The sequence below is a fragment of the Anabrus simplex genome, chromosome 13 (genome assembly GCF_040414725.1).
Source record: "Anabrus simplex isolate iqAnaSimp1 chromosome 13, ASM4041472v1, whole genome shotgun sequence".
Classification (NCBI taxonomy): Eukaryota; Metazoa; Arthropoda; class Insecta; order Orthoptera; family Tettigoniidae; genus Anabrus; species Anabrus simplex.
In genome coordinates, this window is record NC_090277.1 from 78,591,871 (window position 1) to 78,613,536 (window position 21,666).

Sequence of the window (21,666 nt, forward strand, 5' to 3'; positions counted from 1 at the left end):
CACACCAGGCAAATGCTGGGGCTGTACCTTAAGTAAGGCCACGGCCGCTTCCTTACCACTCCTAGCCATTTCCTGTCCCATCGTCACCATAAGACCTATTTGTGTCGGTGCGACGTAAAGCAAATAGCAAAAAAAAAAAAACAAGAATAAGATATCCAGTTTATTTCTTCTCTGAACTGTTGGTAATTGCCATGGCACAGAACACTCAAATGAGTTGAATTATTTTTCGAAATTTTCCCATGTCTGAAATGCTTGTGTAGGATTTCTTCGAATATATTGCAAATGCAGAGCGTACTTTTGCCAACAATTTCATCCTTGATGAGATTATTTAAGTAGTTGAATTCATTTTTTTATCAGCCTGAAGTACAACTGAAATTTTTCTGGATGCCCATTTAGCTCCCTTACTAAATTGTGGTATTACTGCAAATTACTTTCATGCACCCACAGTCGTTTGCGACGGACAGTACTCATAGCAACAGAAACATCACAGGAAATTAAAAGTTCAGAATCCGATGAATTGGATGTACTATCGTAGTTTGCCATCGGACGAAGTATACTGTGATGTGTGAATGTGTTTCCTGTCTTCACGCCGCACGCAGTGACATCATCAACTGACTCAGCTCAGAGATGGGTCACGTGAAGTGACAGCAGTGTGTTTCCGCCTTAATGGGATGAGTTCCCTCTGATGAAAGAGCCTCATATATGTCTCTGAGTCATGGTCATCCATCAATACTTCACTTTACAATTTGCAAGGTGTCTAAGTAACGTGGCAAAAATGCATTTTGTATCATAATGTCGTGACACAAATTTTCAGACGACCCCGAGCCAGCTGACAAGAAGATTATTGTTATACAACGATCGTGAACCATTTTATGAAACGAAGTTGCAGTTCATACAAATCTCTCTCATAGGATGATAGTATAAAACTCTGGACATTTTATCCACATAGCACACTTTTCAGGTGCGCAATAGATTAAGACAGTTTGGGTCTGTTGAGACTGAAAATAGTGACATCTGAGAGACACATTATCACAAAGGGGAGTCAGTCTGCAGATGATCGATGTGATCTGCAGGCTGTAGAGTGAAATATTGACGGATTATTATTATTATTTTCCTTATTATTATTATTTCTTTCTCCGTTAGGATTTTGTAGGGACCACTAGAAAATATCAATGCTTCATACCTTGTTGTTCCTTCTTCTTCCTCCAATACTCATTCCCTTTTACTCTCCTCAGAACATTTTGAGCCCGTTTTCTTTGCCTCCTGACCTTGGAAGCCTTTCATTTTTAACACTTACTTTCTAAAAATCTCTCTCTCCGGTTTACACCTTCTTTCCTTATGTTTTTTCTTTCCAAATCTTTCTTGGCTTCACGAATCCAGGTTGATGTTCACTTCATGTTCCAATGATATTTGAAGATCTGTTTGGTTCACCTCTTGTCATCCATTCTGTATACTTGGCAAAAATAACTATCAGTCGCATTTTCCGCATTGTATCTGTTATGTTTTCTATGTTACTTCTTGATTTCCAGAGTTCTGTAGTTCTTAGCGGTCCGAATATTTGATTATCGTGTTGTATTTTGAAGTTTCTAGATAAACACTTGTTGCTACAGATATTCCGTATGCTCTTTCCATCTTGTGTATTCTTTCTTCTACATCGGATTTTTGAACTGTTTCTCTCAAATATTTGAATTTTTTTACATTCTCTATTCAACCAATTTCTGTTGCTAGAAATTCTGGAGCATTTATTTATATTTGTGATATTTTTTCTACAGAAATTTTTAAACCTGTTCTGTTGTCTATTTCTTCCAAGAGATTGACTTGCATTGCTGAATATTTTTACGGTTTTCTGAAAGTATGGCAAAAAATCTGCAAATGTTAGGCAGTTTATTTCAGCACCTCTGTTCTTTCTTCCCAGTGTTATTGGTGATATCTTGTGTTCTTTCAGTTTTCATTCCATATTTTTACCATGTTCTCCAGGACGCAATTAAGTAGGAGTGGAGATGAACCATAAACTTGCTTTGCACCTTTATTTATTCTGAATGGTTTAGATATTTCACCCATAAATTTTACTTTTGAAATATTCTTCTTGTTTTCGAATGGGTCTACTATGGACCACGTTAAGCATCATTTATTTACGGTTCTTCCTCTTTCGATCGGCCCAGTACTTCTTCATCCTTTCGGAGTGGGCTTCTTTACGTTCTCGTGACCAGTTGTTGCCGGTCCGTTTTTTGCTACTTTCATCTTGGAATCCCTTAATTTTGTTGATGATTTTTCTGTATTCCTGTCTGTTGTATACTACCTGCTGTGATATATTATTTTCCTCCATATCCTCCTTGACCCCTTTAAGCCAGCTAGTTTGTGTCTTCCTGTTCTCCATGTATTCCAGAATTCGCTTGGCTGTTCTCTCTGGTGGCATTCTTTTAATGTATCCGTAGAAGCAGAGTCTTCTCTTCTTGAAGGATGTTGTGATTTTTTCGGTCCTTTTGTATAGTTCCTCATTTGGTCGCAGTCTAAATTCTTGACCCACTTTCCTGGGCCCTAGTATCTTCCTTAAGATCTTCCTTTCTGTCTTCTCAATGTTTTCTAGTAAGCCCTTCCTGTTCAGTGGAATACATTCGATCGCATATTATTATTATTATTATTATTATTATTATTATTATTATTATTATTATTATTATTATTATTATTATTATTATTATTATTATTATTATTACTATTTCGTTCTTCTATGGACCACGCTATCTCAACTGCTTTCTCCTACTATATTTCACATTTTCCCAGTGTTCCCGGATTCTTCTTCGGTGAGGATCCCTCCGATTTTCGGTCCACTTCTTGTCGGTTTTGATTTTGGGTTTGGTCTGAAAACGCTGTGCTTTCACAAGTTCCTCCTTCAAAGAGTCACGTTTCAAGATGTCCTCATGTGAGATCCCCAGTTCTTGTAAGTTTTTTCCGTCTCTATAAACCAGATCCCTTTGGTTTTCTTTCCCGCAAAGAAGGCACAGATTCGATTGGACAATCTTCCGGAGCTCATTTGTGTCAAATGGCCATAGAAAGAGATTCTTCTTTCGCCTATCGTGTCCGTTATCTTCTCCAACTGTAATTACAGTTCATCGTTGTGTCGTCTTCTGTACTCTCCTTGTTCTTTGACCGGTCCCAAGATCTTTCTTAAAATCTTCCTCTCTTTGGGTTCCAGTTGTTCTGCCAGGCCATTGGTATTTATCGCAAGGCATTTTGATGCATATAGCGCCTCAGGTTGGATAACGGTACAGTAGTGCCTGAGTTTGGCCTTGAAGGACTCTGATCGTTTATTTTGGGTGTCTTTGGTTAGATGGTAAGCGATTTCCGATTTATTGATCCTTGCCACGAAAGCATCCTTTTCACGAATGTTGGGCTCTATCCACTCAGCCAGGTGTTTCAATTTCTCTTCTTAATTTATTCTTCCTTCGTTCACCTCATGATCGTTATGAGCTGTGTTTTCTCAAACGAAATCTAAAGCCCTGCCTTTGCTGCTTGGATCTTTAGTTGACTGATTTGTTGTGTAGCCACGTCAAGAGAATTATAGAGTACTGCAAGGTCATCTGCGAGGGCTAAACAGTCGATTAAGAGGTCCTTGTTTTTACAACCTAGTCTGACCCCATTCTCTACACATTCCTTACAAAATTATTTAAGCCACTCGCGAATATTTTTTCTCGAGAACACAATTCAATAGCAGAGGTCAGAGCCTTACCCCTGTCCGTTTTTGAAGGACTCAGAAATCTCTCCCTTGAATTTCACTTTGGAGGTCGTGTCCGACAGGGTCTCCTGAATGAATGTTGAAACCCAATTCTTTTAGAACCTGGATCAGGGTGCTTCGATCCAGCGATTCGTAAGCATTATTATTATTATTATTATTATTATTATTATTATTATTATTATTATTATTATTATTATTATTATTATTATTATCCCCAACCCGAAAGTTGGTGGTAACATGCATGTCTTCAAAGCGTTTCCGTTCTGTGGCCAGCAGCTTCAAGTGGCAATAGGTGTGCATGCCTTGTAAATTGCACTCTAGGCCTTCCTTTGCTCCTTCTACGTTTCAGTATTCCTTCAAACAAACGGTGGTGCACTAGTCAGAATTACGAAGCAAGTGACAAATGAAACTATTTCTCCTTTCGTTCAAGGTTTTGACCTAAGTGGGTGTCTCAATATATTTTTCTCTTTCACGTTCTCGTTTGTGACTCTATTAGTCTTAATAGTCAACGACGACACCACATCTCAAAGGCCTTGAGTTTCAGCACCTCTGCTCTTCGCAAGGTGCACGTTTCTGATCCATAGCTTTCAACAATGCATACTAAACTTTTCATGAAATATTTTCCTACCTCCAAGCAGATGATCTTAGATGTTAGTAGACACTACTTTTCTGGGAAAGCTCCCTTCACCCAGGGAGTCCGGACGTTTATTTCTCTCGCACATTTTCCGTCAGATGTGATCAGACTTCAGAAATATTTGATTTCCTTGATCTAGTTTTCGTCCATCCATCAGCAATTTGAAAAGTAAGACATTGGAAATAACTGCAACTTGCTTGTTGTTTTAAGGGGCCTAACATTGAAGGTCATCGGCCCCAAGTGAATCTTGAAAGACAGAACATTTGTATTATGGATACATAAAGTCTATAGTCAAGATCTTCATGGCTATACATTTTTATGTTTCTAAGTTCTGTTTTGTAGTAGTTTTCCTTCTTATTCATCAAACATATTCATGTAGCCCTGTTTTGAGATCGGCGATGTGTCAATCATTCTTAGCAGAGATTCCTTCTGCTTTTTTAAGAAGCACTTCAGCATTTTTTGGCACGAAGCACTTTGAACATTTCCAGCTTATTGTTAACTCTTCTGCTTATGGCCGAAGGTTCTAAGGCTAATACCACCAGTACTAATCATATAGAATCACATGGAATAGCTACAACAAAAATCAATATATCGAATCGGTAAATTAACTCTATGACACTGTTATTAAACTTGGAGAATTTTACGCCTCAGAAACCTTGATCATTGGAGGCAGATCACTAATTAAAAATTGGAAAACAAGAATGAAAATCCTTTGGCAACTCTTCCTGCCAGTTTGCATGGAAGGAATGCGGATGAAAAGGAATTCTCCTGAAATATACCAGGATTCTAAAAAAAATATCAGACACTGTTAGAAAATTACGGCTAAAATTTTATGACCATATTCAAGGAAAGGGCAATGAAAGATTTACTAAAACTATATCTATTTTTCTTCACTAAAGTCAAGAATAATTGGGTAATAGAAATTTGCTGGACATGTGATGAATACGGACATGGATAAGTGTATTGGGGACAACGGGTAGGACGAGAGGAAAGACTGGAAGTAAATGAGTTGCCTGTAGTGAGATGGGGATCAAGGTGGAAGGGAGAAATATAAATACACCAACCAATATCCCAGAGCTCGATGACACAGAAAGGTATAGGACTAGCATAGAGGTAGGGAGACAAGGGAAAAGGATACTGAAAATATCAGATGAAGAACGAGAGAGAAGGAGAGAGAAGATGAAAAGATTCTGGGAGGAGAAGGAGAAAACCCAAACCATGACAAAGCTGCCCGCGGTCCTACAGAGGCTGTAACGAAAAAAGAAGATGAAATTCAAATGCATTGAACCAATTTCTTGTGAGGGTGGCAACATATATTCAGTTTTCTCCTCGAATAAGAAACACTAATATAATATAACCTTCTCCGCCCGCATAAATCACGATTCTATTTATTTTTCCTAGAAGCGTACGTGAGCCAACATTTACATATATCTGACGTTGTAAAATGAAATATTGCCCATAATTCACCTGCTGTATTTCATTAGTGATTAAGTGCGTGTTTAATCTTTCATGATATCCTCTCGTCGGACATGCAAGGGAAAAACTTTCATGGCAGATTTATGAGATCACTCATACTCATGACAGTAGCACCATCAGTAGAATGAAACCTTATCCTAACTCAGCTAGGACAGAGGGCACTAGTCGTAGTTTGCTTCGCGTAGGGTGTATAGCTGAATTCCGTTCTTCGTCCAGCCGTCAGCCGTGGCTATTGGAGTCCTGATGAAACTGAGTTAGATTCCGCTCGACTTCCACCTGCCAGTGAACGTAATGAGCTTGTACTCAGCCAAACATTCCATAGCTGACCAAGCATTCCCCTGTGAGATCCGGAGGTTGGGAAACAACTCCGCGTAGCTGAAAAATGCTACCAAAAGAAGTGGTTCTTCTTCTTCTTCTTCTTCTTTATCTCCTCTATCTCACATTGCCATCGTCTCGATAAAAACAACCTCTTCAGCGCTAACTTCTTTACTCACGGTCCATTCTTGATTTCCGTAAAAATTATTTTCTTGGTCTTCCACTTCTTAATTTTCCCTCCATCAGATTGGTACATCAGGTTGAATGTCTTAGCACTTGACCTAAGAAACAATTCCTTCTACTTTCTAACCTTTTTAACACCTGGTACTTTTCATTAAAACTTTCCAGCTATCATTTATTACTTACCCCACTGGTACAGGGTGTTTTAGGATGCGGTGCCAGCGCCACATTTCAAAGGCCTAGATTTTCTTTTTATCCCTATCTATTAGAGTACACCTTTCTGGCTCTTACAATCAACACCCTATACATATGCTTACTGTATTTCTTGTAACTAACATGGAGACATCCGCGATAATTTTTCCCTCACAGTAAAAATGGACGAATTCTTAAGACTTCTGAACATTTTTTTTCAGTTTTGTATTTATTTCTTCCTTATAGTGTACATTTCTTCCTCCCCAGCGAACCATGTGACCTTGCCGCGGTGTGGAGGTTTGCGCGTCCCAATGAAGCAGATAGCCGAGCCACAGGTGCAACCATGTAGGGTGGGTACCTGTTGAGAGACCAGACGAACGAATGGTTCATCGAAAGGGGGGTAGCTGCCTTTCGGAAGTTGCAAGGGCGGCAATCCAGATGATAGACTGATATGGTCTTGTAGTAATACTTAACATGGCTTAGCTGTGTTGATACTGCTACATGGCTGAAAGCAACGGGAAATTACAACCGTAACTGACTCCCGTGGACATGCAGCACTCTCCGTATGAATGATGTACTGACGACGGCTTCCTCCCTGGTAAAATATTCCGGAGGTAAACTAGTCCCCCATTCGGATCTCCGGGTGGGGACTACACGAGAAGATGGATACTGATATTCTGCGAGTCGGAGCGTGGAATGTTAGAAGTTTGAATCGTTGTGGTAGGTTAGAGAATCTGAAATGCGAGATGGATAGTCTAAAGTTAGATGTAGATGGTATAAGTGAAGTACGTTGGCAGGAAGAAGAGGATTCTTGGTCAGGCGACTAAAGAATCACCAACACAAAATCATACAGGAGAAATTCAGAAGTTGGTTTAATAATGAATAACAAAATAGGGCAGCGCGTAAGTTACTAAGACCAGTATAGTGAATAATTATTATGTAGTCAAGATACACACCAAACCAATGCCCACCACAATAGTGCAGGTCTATATTATACTAGTTCAGCGGATTATGAAGAAATCGAACAAATATATGAAGAGATAGAAGAGTTAATACGATATGTCAAATGTGACGAGAATCTAATTATGATGAGAGACTGGAATGCAGTGGTAGGCCAAGGAAGGGAAGGTAATACAGGTGACAGAATTCGGTTTGGGACAAAGGAACGAAAGAGGAAGTCGGCTGGTTGAATTCTGCACTGATCATAATTATGTCCTTGCTAATACTAGGTTCAAACACCACAAACGACGGCTGTATACGTGGACGAGACCTGGAGACAGTGGGAGGTATCAAATAGACTTCATTATGATTAGGCAGAGATTCAGAAACCAGGTGTTGGATTGCAAAACTTTCCCAGAAGCAGACATGGATCTGACCACAACTTGTTGGTCATGAAATGCCATCTGAAGTTGAAGATATTGAAGAAAGGAAGGAATGCAAGGAGATGGGATCTAGACAAGTTGAAAGAAAAGAGTGTGAGGGATTGTTTCATGGAACACGTTGCACAAGGACTAAATGAAAACGCTAAAGGAAACACAATAGAGGAAGAGTGGATAATCATGATAAATGAAGCCAGTAGGGCTGCTGAAGAAATGTTAGAAAGGAATAAAAGATCAACTAAGAATCAGTAGATAACTCAGGAGATACTAGACCTCATTGATGAACGATGAAAATACAATAATGCTAGAAATGAAGAGGGTAGAAAAGAATACAGACGATTAAAGAATGATGTGGATAAAAAATGTAAGGTAGCTGAGGAAGAATGGCTGAAGGAGAAGGGTAAAGATGCCGAAGGTTGTATGGTCCTAGGAAAGGTAGATGCTGCACAGGAAAATCAAGGAAACTTTTCTAGAAAGGAAATCTAGGTGTATGAATATTAAGACCTCAGATGGAAAGCCACTTCTAGGGAAAGAAGACAAAGCAGAAGGATGGCAGAAACATATACCACAGTTGTAGCAAGGTAAAGATGTAGATGATATGCTTCTGCAACAAGAAGAGGATGTTGATGCTGATGAAATTGGAGACCCGATTTTGAGGTCAGAGTTTGACAGAGCTGTGAGAGACCTAAATAGGAATTGATGACATTCCCTCTAAATTTCTGACTGCCTTAGGAGAAAACATCATGGCAAGGTTATTCCATTTAGTGGGTAAGATGTATGAGACAGGAGAAGTGTCATCCTATTATTCGGCATAATGTTCTTATACATACTCCCAAGAAAGCCAGTGAATTGTGAAAACTACCGCACCATTAGTTTAGTATTTCATGTCTGAAAAGTTTTAACACGTATTATTTACAGAAGAATGGAAAAACAATTTGAAGCTGAGTTGGGAGAAGAACAATTTGGTTTCAGAATATATGTAGGAACACGTGAAGCAATCCTGACGTTACGTCTGATCTTAGAGGATCGAATTAAGTACAAGCCCACGTAAATGGTGTTCGAAGATCTAGAAAAGGCATTCGACAACGCTGATTGGACCAAGCTACTTCCTTGGCCTGGGATAAGTCTCTTTCGAACCGGATGTTTAGAACACGAATAACATCTGTTCGAGTCTTCTGGTGGATGGCAACAATATCTGCTCTCCTATTGGATCCCTTGAAGGAGATACAGTGTACTTCTTCATAAACTCTCCACTTCAGACCTCTCAGTGCAGAGGCTAAGGGTGATCTCACTGTGCGATGACGGGTGTTCCTGAACAATTCTCCTTTGCGGAAGTATCGTAATACATGACCAAGTGCTTCATTCTCGCTGCAGTCTGCATGACGGTAGCGGATAGTCGAAATGTTGCACGACATTTTGACAGCGTTTACCCATTCCGAGTCTGAAAGTCCAGAAGTATGCTTTAGGGTGATCGGCATAAACTTCAACGGCTTTCCCTCTTAAAGAATGCAGTGTCCAAGTGCGGAAGCTTTGTTCTCGCAGCTGCTTACGGCTTCACCGACCGGTCAATGGATTAGTAGTATCATCAATATGTAACCTCTCTATTAGTGACTTCTTTTCTGCCCGTAAGTCTCTGGTAGCGTGAATGTGATCGTCTCTAAATCTCTAATACTTGACCATCATAAAATGGACTTGCTTTTCTATTTCAGTAATTTTTTTACGTGCAGCCCCCTTTCTGCTCACTTTTGGTGTAGGGACTTTCTGGATCTTCCTGAACTGTCTATTCCTTGAAATTATTATCTATACACAGTAACTGGTTATTTATTGCAGACAGGAAATTCACTCTGTCACCTTTCGAAGCAAAAGTTTGCGAGAAGGGACCATGAAGTTGGAGGAGTGATACATATGTGTTAACGATTGATCTGTACATACTTAGGTACATAACTCTCCTCTAATAAGTATCACAGTTATCTAATGATTATCCAAGAGAAAATACTGGAATACCGGGCGAGTTGGCCGTGCGGTTAGAGGCGCGCGCCGGGAGATAGTGGGTTCGAATCACACTGCGGGCTGCCCTGAAGATGGTTATCCGTGGTTTCCCATTTTTACACCAGACAAATGCTGGGGCTGTACCTTAATTACGGCCACGGCCGCTTCCTTCCAACTCCCATCGTCGACATAAGACCTGTCTGTGTCGGTGTGACGAAAGTAAAAATTGTAGAATAAAAAAGTCTTATCATTAATGTGGGTAGATCGAATCACGAATCACGAATAAAGAGATACTGAATAAAACAGGTGGAAGGGTAACGATTTGGCGAAATTTGAAGAGAAGAAGAGATAGAATGATAGGACACATTTTAAGACACCCAGGAATTGTTCAGTTCGTTTGTGTGGGAAGTGTAGTGATAGACCAAGGTATGAACTTGACAAGTAGATTAGAGCAGATGTAGCAGTTACGTAAAAAATGAAAAGGTTAGCGCAGGATAGGGTGTTATGGAGTGCTGCATCAAACCAGGCTGCGCCTTAATGACGCAAACGACAACAATACCAGTTTATTTGGAGGTGATAATAAGTTGAAGGGTTACAACTTTATGCCCAGTTAAGTAAACTGAAACGCCTCGTTGTTATTTTTCTGTACCTTCACCTGCTTCTTCACATATTATCACACATTTCATTTTTCAGATTACACGAATGTTTGCCAGAAGCGACACTCTGTATACGTACATGAAATGTAGATAGCTAAGTTTGTAATTATAAAATATTTGGGGAGGGGGGGGGGGCTCAACTTCCAAAGGTCCAGCCCCTCCGGCTTTGCCCGAACTGATACTTCAATAATCTGTAATTATCCCTGATTCAATAATTACTCACAGATTTTAATATAGCATGTATGCAAAGCTCCCGTTAACAAATAATGGTGTTTGCAAATATGGATGAATGTGGCTTTGCACAGAGAGAACAGCAACAGAAACAGCACACAATAGGCCATGTTTATACCCGTGATAGTGGCCTCCCTTTGTTTGTGTTCAACCTGAATGCTATTGCGTAATTAAAAGACTATTGATTGTTCATTAAAAGTCCATTAATATGTTCGTGTGTGTGTGCGTGTGATTTTTCTCGTGAATGTATGGGGGAGAGAGAAGGATAAATTCTGATTTTGGTAATGACATCCCCTAAACGAACTGATCAAAAGCGGAGTTAAATCACCTGAGAACGTAAGCAATAATAGGGGGTTTAATATTCTCCCCTGGGGAACCATTAGCAAACCTTCTTTTATCGGATTAATCCTCTACTTTGATTATATGTTCTTCGGAGCTCTGTCATGTAAATTATTTTAAAATCTACTTCTCGAACCTGAGGATGACTAGTTCCTGTACTGCCTCCATGTGAGTATTCCAGACAGACTCTGTCCGTCTCTCAAAATCCTTTGCAGCGTTTAACACTGTTTGGACTTGATGACTCTGAAAGTTGCTCCTTGGAGCAAGGGTATTGCATGCGCTGGCCATATTTGTGAGTATTAACTTTCGCTTATTTTGTGTGCAACGGCTGCTATGTGGCGCACTGGCTCTTGCCTCAACACCAGTCCTAACGTAACACATCTGTACCAATGTCAACCGGCATGTTTGTGTATTATATAGGATATAGCACATAATAACTCTTACCATATGGAACCACTACTCAACAAATAGAACAGACTAACAATGTGGAAACACAAACGTGTTATGCTTGACGAGTTCTGAGAGCAAATCAACCAAGCATCGAAAATGATTTAGAAGAAATGAATCATAAAAAGTATTAGACGACAGTAATATTGATCAGGATTACGAGATAGAAAATTATAATGAAACGAATGAATCCCAGGCTTTACGTATACACTGCTCAACGCTCTGTTGTGAAAATAATTTGAAATCTGCTTCCCCATTTGGAATCTGACAACCAGTCACTTGCCATCTCACAGAATTCGTTGTAGCGTTTAACTCTGTTAAGATATTTCCTCTCCTCAATTTATTTATTTATTTATTTATTTATTTATTTATTTATTTATTTATTTATTTATTCGCCCATTTGGAATCAGGACTATCACCTCTTGTCCTGCGGTTGCTGGTAATCACAGATGTAAAACCAAATATTCTTTTTTTTCTAGTAGCCTTACGTCGCAACGACACAGTTAGGTCTTATGGCGACGATGGGATAGGAAAGGCCTATGAGTTGTAAGGAAGCGGCCGTGGCCTTTTTGAAGTACAGCCCCAGCATTTTCCTGGTGTGAAAATGTGAAACAACGGAAAATCATCTTTAGGGCTGCCGACAGTGGGATTCGAACCCACTATCTCCCGGATGCAAGCTCACAGCTGTGCGCCCCTAACAACACGGAAAACTCGCCAGGTGAACCAAATTATTAAAGGGGATACTGCACTCTGAGGAGATCTTTCCTTTCTTGTTTGTTTGGCTTGTCAACTGGGGCAATGTAATACGTTTCAAAAGCTGTAACACGAAAAGGCATGAAGTGATATTTTCTCGTATAATTGGATGTTTAGAATGGCATTATTGTTATCTCTAGGATACAAGACTGCTAGGAAATGGGAACGCTTGTTATCATGATACAAGACACCGTACAGTAATGCTCCAATTTTATCATCAAGACATCTCAATTCCATGTCTTCATTTTTCAAGCAGGAATTCTCTAACTTGAATACTTCAGCACTCACCAAGTAGGATATTCTTCAGCAGTCGCAGATATTCTTATGTTTGTGATATTTGAATGGAGTGATTGTAGTCCAAGAGAGACATATTCCTTCGGCAATTTTATTATTATTTGTTACAGTGTTTTACCCATCTTTGGAGCGCAATAGAACTTGTTTAACTGATGTTCAGTTTTTCTTCACCAAAATATCTTCATCTGGGCACTGAGAATATTACTTTAATTTTTATTATTATTATTATTATTATTATTATTATTATTATTATTATTATTATTGTTGTTGTTATTCCGGGGTATCCGTGGAACGCAGAGGTTAAAGAAGGTACCGGGGTGAATGGGTCCAACTACAATGTCAAGAATTAAAATTTAAAACTTAAACTGAAAGTTATATTTTCAGAACTTCAAACTTAACAATATTTTATGACAATAATACAGGTACAAGTAGCAATCATTAAACAAGATTTGCGACAATCCAAGATTCAGAACCTTAATTCTTTAGGCATTAAGCCCCTAATTTTACAATTTTACGAAAGGAAGAGGTATTATTTAATGAGGGGCAGAAATCCCCTAATTCAAGAGCACTTGCTCCCTAAATCACAATATCTAGCATCCCAGAGGCACACTTTACAGTTACAAAACTTGGAAAAGAGCTAACAGGCTCTCATTTTCGGTCTACTCAAGGCACAACTTGCGATATGGGAAATGATTTAACAAGGGTTTTAATACCCAAGCTACGGGGCCCTTCATTGAAAAGGAACAGGCTAAATAACTGGCCCAAACACAAAATGAATGGAGGCGTACCCTGCACTCCAAGATAATAAACACTAAAAACCTAAAGGGCTCAAGGCCGATGAAACAGGGGCTATTCCCAAACTACTGAGGTGACTCGTGTAGAAATTACAATTGCCACATTTCAGAAAGAAAAACAGTTATGAAACGTAGACACCTCAAACCGAGATGAAGGGGAGCTCGAGAGGGTACATCACTCTCTATCCCCGATTTACAGTTAAATATTTATGAAATTTTTACATCAGCCGGAAGAAAGTTACATTTTAGAAAAGAAGGTTACACAGTTAACGATTCGGACCTTTCCCTCGGATTAAACTGCGGAGGTAGCAAGAAAGAATAAAGTTATGTGACCATTACCTTGTAGATGTTCTGTTGACCTATGAAAGAGGCCGCGCGCCTCCTGCTTTGACACGTACACTCAGTAAGATGACGATCAATTGGCCAAGAAAAGTGAAAAGCCGCAGTTTATAAACCCTCATGGAAGGTTCGAGATCATTCAGGAATAAACCAGCCACACCCTCTCAATTTAATTGGGCAAATTCAAAGTTACACTTCAGGATCGAACAAGAAGTCTGTGATAGGTAGAAAATTATTTACAGAAATTAGGGATTGGCTAGATTCAAAACTGGCGGAAAGAAAAAGGAAATATTGCCAACCCAAAAATAAATGAACATCATTCAGTTACAAAAACCTAGAAATACAAAACTTCTTTAAATTATAAGTTCTTACACCTCGCACCAGGGTGCATGATCATAGTCTTTTAGTAGTGTCATCTGTGGAAGAAACTCCAAACTTCTTCATGAATGTCAAAAAATCTAGTAGAAATTCAGTACGTTTTGGCAACTGCACAATGACAAAATTACATCCTATTTCTGTGGTGATATCTTCTGAGTAAAGTTCTAAGTTGGTGTAGTTCCAGTTTCACTGTTTTACCAATAGAGGAGTTCGTTTAGGCGCTGAATTTGAATGCGCGGCGTTGGGGTGTACCTCCCGGTATTATTATTATTATTATTATTATTATTATTATTATTATTATTATTATTATTATTATTATTATTATTATTATTATTACAGCGCATGGTTAATTATATTCTCTCTCACTAATGTTTGATATTTTAAATGTCAGTATTAACAAACTAGCTGGGAATGATATGTAAAAGCAAACTCTAAGAAGCAATAATTTTAAATTAATTTTTGTTCTCTCCTACTACCTCTGGTTCCTTAGTGTTTCTTTCCATTGTACCATTTAAGAGTGATAAAACAACCTTCTGAACCTCACTAGACGCTCTGAATGGCCCCAGTTTCCATGTCCCTGCTTTGTATTCCCATTCTGGACGAGTAGAATTTCAAATGAAGCCCTCGTTTATCAAATATTCCTGATGGTAGTCTTAAGTCACACACCCGGTAAATTAAATAAATTCTATTTTCAAAGTTCATATTTATCTTACAAATGAGATTTAACCGGAGATTGTATAACTTCCAAATTAGAAAGCTCGCATCTCAGCACCTTTGTGGTTCAAAGTACAGTAAATCTGCCAGTAGAGATTTAAGCTTCCTGCTAGCTAATTTATGTGACTTGCTTCTTCGTAACACAAAATCCTCTGAAGAGAAACTGTTTTAAAACTGGAAACGACTTCTCACAGTCTCATATCTGAAATTCGTTTCAATAAAGAACAGCGAAATGAGAATATAAACGTGAAGATAGACGGGGAATAGAAAATCATAAGAGATGAGGTTGAGAGCCTATTTCCGAGCTGGAAGGAAATATGATGTGAATGACCATAATGTACTAACAAGGGAAACTACACAAAGAGTACATAACGATTTTAATGACACCAGTGTCACTGAAAATATTTTCAAAATTCTTAACAATGACACGCATATTTTCGGAAATCATCAACGTACGGGGCCCATTAAAAAAGAAATTAGCAGGTGGCTGTAAAATGAAAACCTCTGCAAGGATCGTAATGCAACATTCTGCGGAAAAAAGATGTGGTCCGTATAAGGGCGCTGAGGTCCTAAACTCGCCGCCGGAGGGACATGGGTGCACACCACGTGACGACAGAATGAGCTCAGCACGCGTTGACCGTCCACTGCACGCAGTCGTGCTGACAACAGTGAAATGGAGGCTTCTAAAGTATAGAAAAGGGATGTGGGTCGTTACCTGACGGCAGTAGGAGTGATAGTGACACAATTTCACAATTGTACGGAGAACACTGCATTCCGTTCCAAGTGTCAAGGCATGGCACAAGCGATTCAGGGAAGGACGGATGTCGTTGGCCGATGGCTCACGATCTGCAACGCCACACCGCATTACCGATACCGTGAATGCCATCATTATTTAGGACCGGTGATTTGCAGTAGCCGCAGAGATCGGAGTGAGCCGAATTTGTGCCTCACAGTATTCAACCAGCACAGGAACCATGTCGAATTGTCCTCTATCTTGAACATCTGCTGCGCTGTGCCAAGGAACAGAATGAGTTCCTGTCACGAGTGGTCGCTGGATATGAGGCATGGTGTCATCACTTCGAGTCCAAGTCAAAACGATTAAGTCTCCAGCGGAAGAATACAAGGTCACCGTGATCCAAAAAGAAGACTCTGAGTGGCAAACGGTTTACCTCGGACGACGACGTCAAGCAGTACTCGTTCGTGACGTAGCCCCAGGAGTTTTACGAGCCGGCCACTCACCGCCTTGTGTCGCAGTGTCAACAGTGCCGGACAATACTTTTGAAATAACGGTACAGGTGTTTCATTTTATAGCCTCCGACTCGTTTCTTTTTGAATGACCCTTGTATTACTGTAAACATTCGGAGGTTCCAGAGGTGCTAGTAGTAATCACTGTTTTAAGAGTAAATAAATTACAACTGAGCAACAATTCTCTATATAACACTAATCAGAGAGAAGCAATGGAAGGGATCCGACACTTCAAAAATGAAAATATCGAATAAAGAAAGTCAAGGGCCACGAAGGGGGTGAAAATGAAAGATTCCCTAGGCCTCGATACCTAATACCGTCGGGGTCGGGAAAGAACAAGAGTTGACCAAGGGAGGTCGGACAGGATAGATGAAAGTAAGGAGTCGAGTAAGTAGAAGCAATCCCATGACTCAGCTCCGTGATTACGAACCCACTCTCCCAAGTTAAGGGCACCAAATACCACTTTCAGTCGCCTCTTACAATAGGCAGGGGATACCGTGGGTGTTACTCTACCGCCCCCACTCACAGGATGAGGGAGTCCGAGGGGGGAGGGAGAAAAGTTATTTCAATCAGTGAACCTCTACATAACTACTCCCAGACATGGTGAACTAACAATGGATCACCTAGTCATGGTTCAGAAGTTTATTATTCCCACGTGTCTGTGAATGAAGTACTTAATTATTACTTTTTTGGATAATTTGCAATGACGACTGTGACAAGTAAGCGAGGTGTACTACAAAACAGTATTATTGGAACTTACCTTTTATATGACTACGGAAGAGACTATTAGGCACGCCAAGTTAAAGGCGCAAGGGCATTCTACCCGCACAGCAGTCCTGCAGTGAGGTTTGCTTAAAAATTAACGATGTGAACTATCAGAACCCCTAAAATGCAACTCACTGTTAAAACTGTATAGCGCCTAGTGAGGTTCTCTACCGGGGGAGTTGGCAGTGCGGTTACGGGCGCGCAGCTGTGAGCTCGCAAGTGGCAGATAGTGGGTTCGAATCCCACTGTCGGCAGCCCAGAAAATGGTTTTCCGTGGTTTCCCATTTTCACTCCAGACAAATGCTGGGGTGTACCTTAATTAACGCCACGGCCGCTTCCTTTCCATTCCTAGGCCTTTCCTGTCCCATCGTCGCCATAAGACCTATCTGTGTCGGTGCGACGTAAAGCAAATAGCAACAAGAGTTTCCCACATTGGTTGGCCGGCAGGCGCGCGCCAAGCTTATCTGCCTCCCGTTGACTCATCACTCCCCACTCCGTGGCAGAGGAACAAGGACAGCACTTCTGTGCATGACATAAGAAAATTCAAATTAAGAAAATAAGAATTACGAAAATTATTAATTAAGAATTAAGAAAATAACATCGTACCTTACGACAGGGGATATTAGAAAAGTTCTCCTCCTGCATCCACACATTTCTGGCATCGTCTTAGGAAACTCCGATTCTCACGCATAAGTTCATGTTCACAAATCGAGTCCATTTATCTCCGCATAAATATGTTCTATCAATTCGTCCAAAGAGTCAAGACTTCTTGCATACAGTTTATTCTTTAATCATCCCATAAATAAAAGTCGCAAACAGTTAAATCTGGGTTTCAATTTAAATATTTTTGTAGCCCACCTTGCTGAGCTCTTGTCTAAGTTGTTTTTGGGATTTTGTAGACGTATGTTCTAATCTTTCTGCGATTTCGTTTACTATTTCACGTTTTTTAACACTTCGCTTCTTACGGAGCAAAGAACCAGTACCTCTCAATCGTTTACGAGTTTCCGCACAATCTCTCTGTGTGGAGAGCAAACACCTGGTAATTGTATTAAAAATCACCTAATGACTTCTCTACAAGACTCTGTATTCACATAACATAAATACCCTATCCCCCACCGTGTACACATGTGCAGGCATTATGTGAATTACACCCCGAAGTAACACTTCACAACTCGAGAACAGTTGGAGCGACAGATCAACTCGTAATACACATTCTAATCACTAACCTGACCTGTCGCTGCGCTGTGTGGCGGGAAGTGATGAGTCAACGGGAGGCAGATAGGCTGGGCGCGTCTGCCGGCCAACCGATGAGACAAACTCACTGTACTTGCACCTTGTTAAAATATTTTTAAATTCTAACCTATTCGTAACTAAAAATCCTTACCCTAATTATGACATGAGTAAAAAGCTGGAATCAGACATGAAGATTGTTATTGATGATGCTACAAAGCGTAGCGTAATAAATAATTTGAAGAATTGTGAGCAACTCCGAAAAGACCTCAACTAATTTGTGATATTCACAGCAGACAGTCTTTATGAGTAATGTGTCCTTGTTCCACCCCGTGCATCCAAAATGTAGAGCGCTTTGTTGGTCACCGGCAGTTGGCACATGCATGAGAAGAAGAATTGCCTGACAATTGTTGAAACTGTTTTTGAGTTTGGATCCCCGCTACCCCATGTGGCTGCAATGCAATCTTCCAGAGAATGATCAAACTTGCTCTATCATAATGCTACCTTGTGTTGGGTACCGTAACTAATTTTCGAGAATGTTCCTGTTTCGAGATTTCGTAACCTAATATCCCTTTATTTGTTTATTAGTTAATTTGGAGTTGTCATCACCGTTATAAAGTTGATCCACCTATCAAATTTATCCTTATTAAATTATATTCTACCAATAATAATATGGTTGACATTATTTATCTAAAAATATCTGCCAGCCCGCTATAAAAGCTGTCCGTTTTTTCAGCTAATATGCCTTCGGCATTCCACCTACGTGACATCAACATGCTGGGGCGAGGGCTGGCCTCAGAAGGTGGCATCATGATGTACAGGCAGAATTGTCATCTACGTGTGAATAAAGAGAGGATTCCGTTCCCCTGTTAGAACGTAATGGTTAGGTCTACCTGCGTTTATTTTTACTTTAATATATGGCTTTATCTTTTGACTTTTAACTTAAAATGTAGGTTTTCCTAGGCAGTCTTAAGACTGCGTACGAGTGCGTACCCTCGTTTCCCCTCCTCTATTTTGTCTTTGGGTGACTCAGTTTTTCTACTTTCTAAATTTATCTACCTTTCTTTCCGTCTTTAATTTTGTTTTATCTAGTCACCTAGTAGTAATATAGGGGGGACAAATTTCGCCCCCGCACCTAATTTCGTACCCCTAAGGATTTCCACTTTGCACGGTTGGTACCTAATATTCAGTCGCGCACACGCGCGTAGCCTCATCTCGTTATCTTGGTTGTGCGAACCACGTTTAGTTTCCGTGTACAAGGAGGATTCACTTTAGTGCAGCATTCAGATTAAGAGCCTGTTATCCCTAGATTGGCCACTGATATGTGTATGAAACACTGGACTGCGTTTCAATCGTGTGGTGTAGTTCCTGGCGTCTAATCGCTACAGTCAGGTGGTTCGCGTAAGTTACTGTAGTGGCCATTATAATAAATCACGGAATGTTCGTAATTTCGTCCCCTTCATTTTACTTGTTATTCATGAAGTCTATTATTATTTTCAGATGCGAAAACGCAAACAGTGAGGTAAGGAGGATATGAAAAAGGCTATTAAGGCAGTGGGGGACAAAGTAATTGGTTACAAATGAGCAAGTAAATCGTTTAATATCCCATGAGCAACAATGAGGGACTACGTTAAAAAGAATACCAAGAAAACATTTTTCATACCGGGACTTCAAGTAATTCAGTGTTAGGAAGATGTTTGGTAAGGTTGGAAAGAAAAAAATACGTTACAATAATTGTACTTTTCATGTATCCCCCGTGGCTCAGACGGCAGCGCGACAGCCTCTCACCGTTGGATACCATGGTTTATATCCCGGTCACTCCACGAGAGATTTGTGCTGGGCAAAGCGGAGGCAGGTTAAGTTTTTTACCGGGTTCTCCGGTTTTTCCTGTTATCTTTCATTAAAGCAACACTCTTCATGAACATTTCATCTGTCAGTCATTAATCATTGCCCCAGAGAAGGGCGGCAGGTTTCGGCAGCCGGCACAATTCCTATCCTCGCCGCTAGATGGGGCTTCAATCATCCCGTTCATGACCCGAAACAGGCTGTGGATTTTCATTTCCATAATTATACTTTTCATAAATTTGGTGGGGACGAAAGTACTAACATATTTTTAGTAGTTTAGTTTTTGCAGTGGTAATGTTTATTTCAAATATTGACTGCCTCGCGTTATTCATATTTTGTTCTCTGGTGTTTTAAAGTATACCTACATTTGTCTCTCTCTTTTCATGGCCGTGTAGTATGGGCTTCGATCCCTGTAAACTTTCTGGATCCCTTGATACTTCTTCGAGTGTGGATCCCCTTAACAAAAGGCTAGCGAAGTTATTACGTTATTCACTTATAAAACAGAAGATAAATGCTGTTTCAAATGTCAGTGGAGTTAACCAGTTAATATTAATTTAATCTCCTGGACCAATAAAGGGAGTTTAAAGTATAAATGAAAAACGAACTCCAGGCTTCCACTGGTATCTTATTATTTGCTCTCCTTCTAGGACATTCATGGCCTGTATGAAACAAAGAACTGAAACTTACACGATTCACTAAGTGTTGGCCGCATGTTTCAATTTCTGAAGACCCTGTAGCAATAGAAAGAACTCTGATCGTTACTAAATTTCAATAATCTTCACTTGTTTTCTTTTTATACTTTCGTACAAGATTTTGTCCTCTTTTCTCCTTTCTTTCTCGTCCTTTCATCTCGGCAGATATCCCTCGCCAATAAACTTGTCACTCATCACTTCTAGACCACCTCGTAACCGGTCGCAGTGATGGCGACGCTAACAGCTTGTTCTCTGCCGTTACCGCACTCATCAAAGTCTCAAACGTCGTAAAGTCTACTTCCGGCCACGACACCGAGGAAGAAAGGCAATTTACTGGAAGAAACTAGTGCTCCCAACGTCAGACATTTCTAAGACGATTTACTGGCGAGTACAAAGGCTACATTATTTCGATGATAATAATGTTAATAGAGTCTAATAATTACAGCCCGGATGTTCGGGTAGTAATTGGATAAAACACAATCTAATTTAGAGATTATCTTATATCCCACTCTTCCGTAATGTAGCGAGAATAACATTTTCTATATATTGAAAGAGTATCCTAAAACAGTTTTGGCAAAACAGTGCCTCCGTTCTACTGCACCGATTTGCATCGTTTTTGTTTATTCTCCATGGAATTACCTGCTGGTGAATCATGAGACATTGATAGGTCTCTAAGTTCACCCAACTTTAAGTAATCATTAAATAATCACTCCAATAATTACCGGTGAAAGCTTACCCTAACATTCCATACAATTTGTACTTAGCAGGTTGCTAAGCAACTAACACCTGCAGTAATAATCTGATCTAATTATGTGATTTTCATCCTTAGTAATATCATTGCATGCAGCCATGTTTGATTACTACCTGTCAAGCCAGAGAGTATACACATCCTATGATCATGGAAGAATATTATTCTGTGCTATATACTCTTTGATTCACTGACCTTCCCCGGTCTCTAAATATACTCAAGAGATGAAAGAACGTCCCTAATAACTTACATGCTGCAAGTAAGGAACACCGACTTACACACAGACAAATGTACGCTT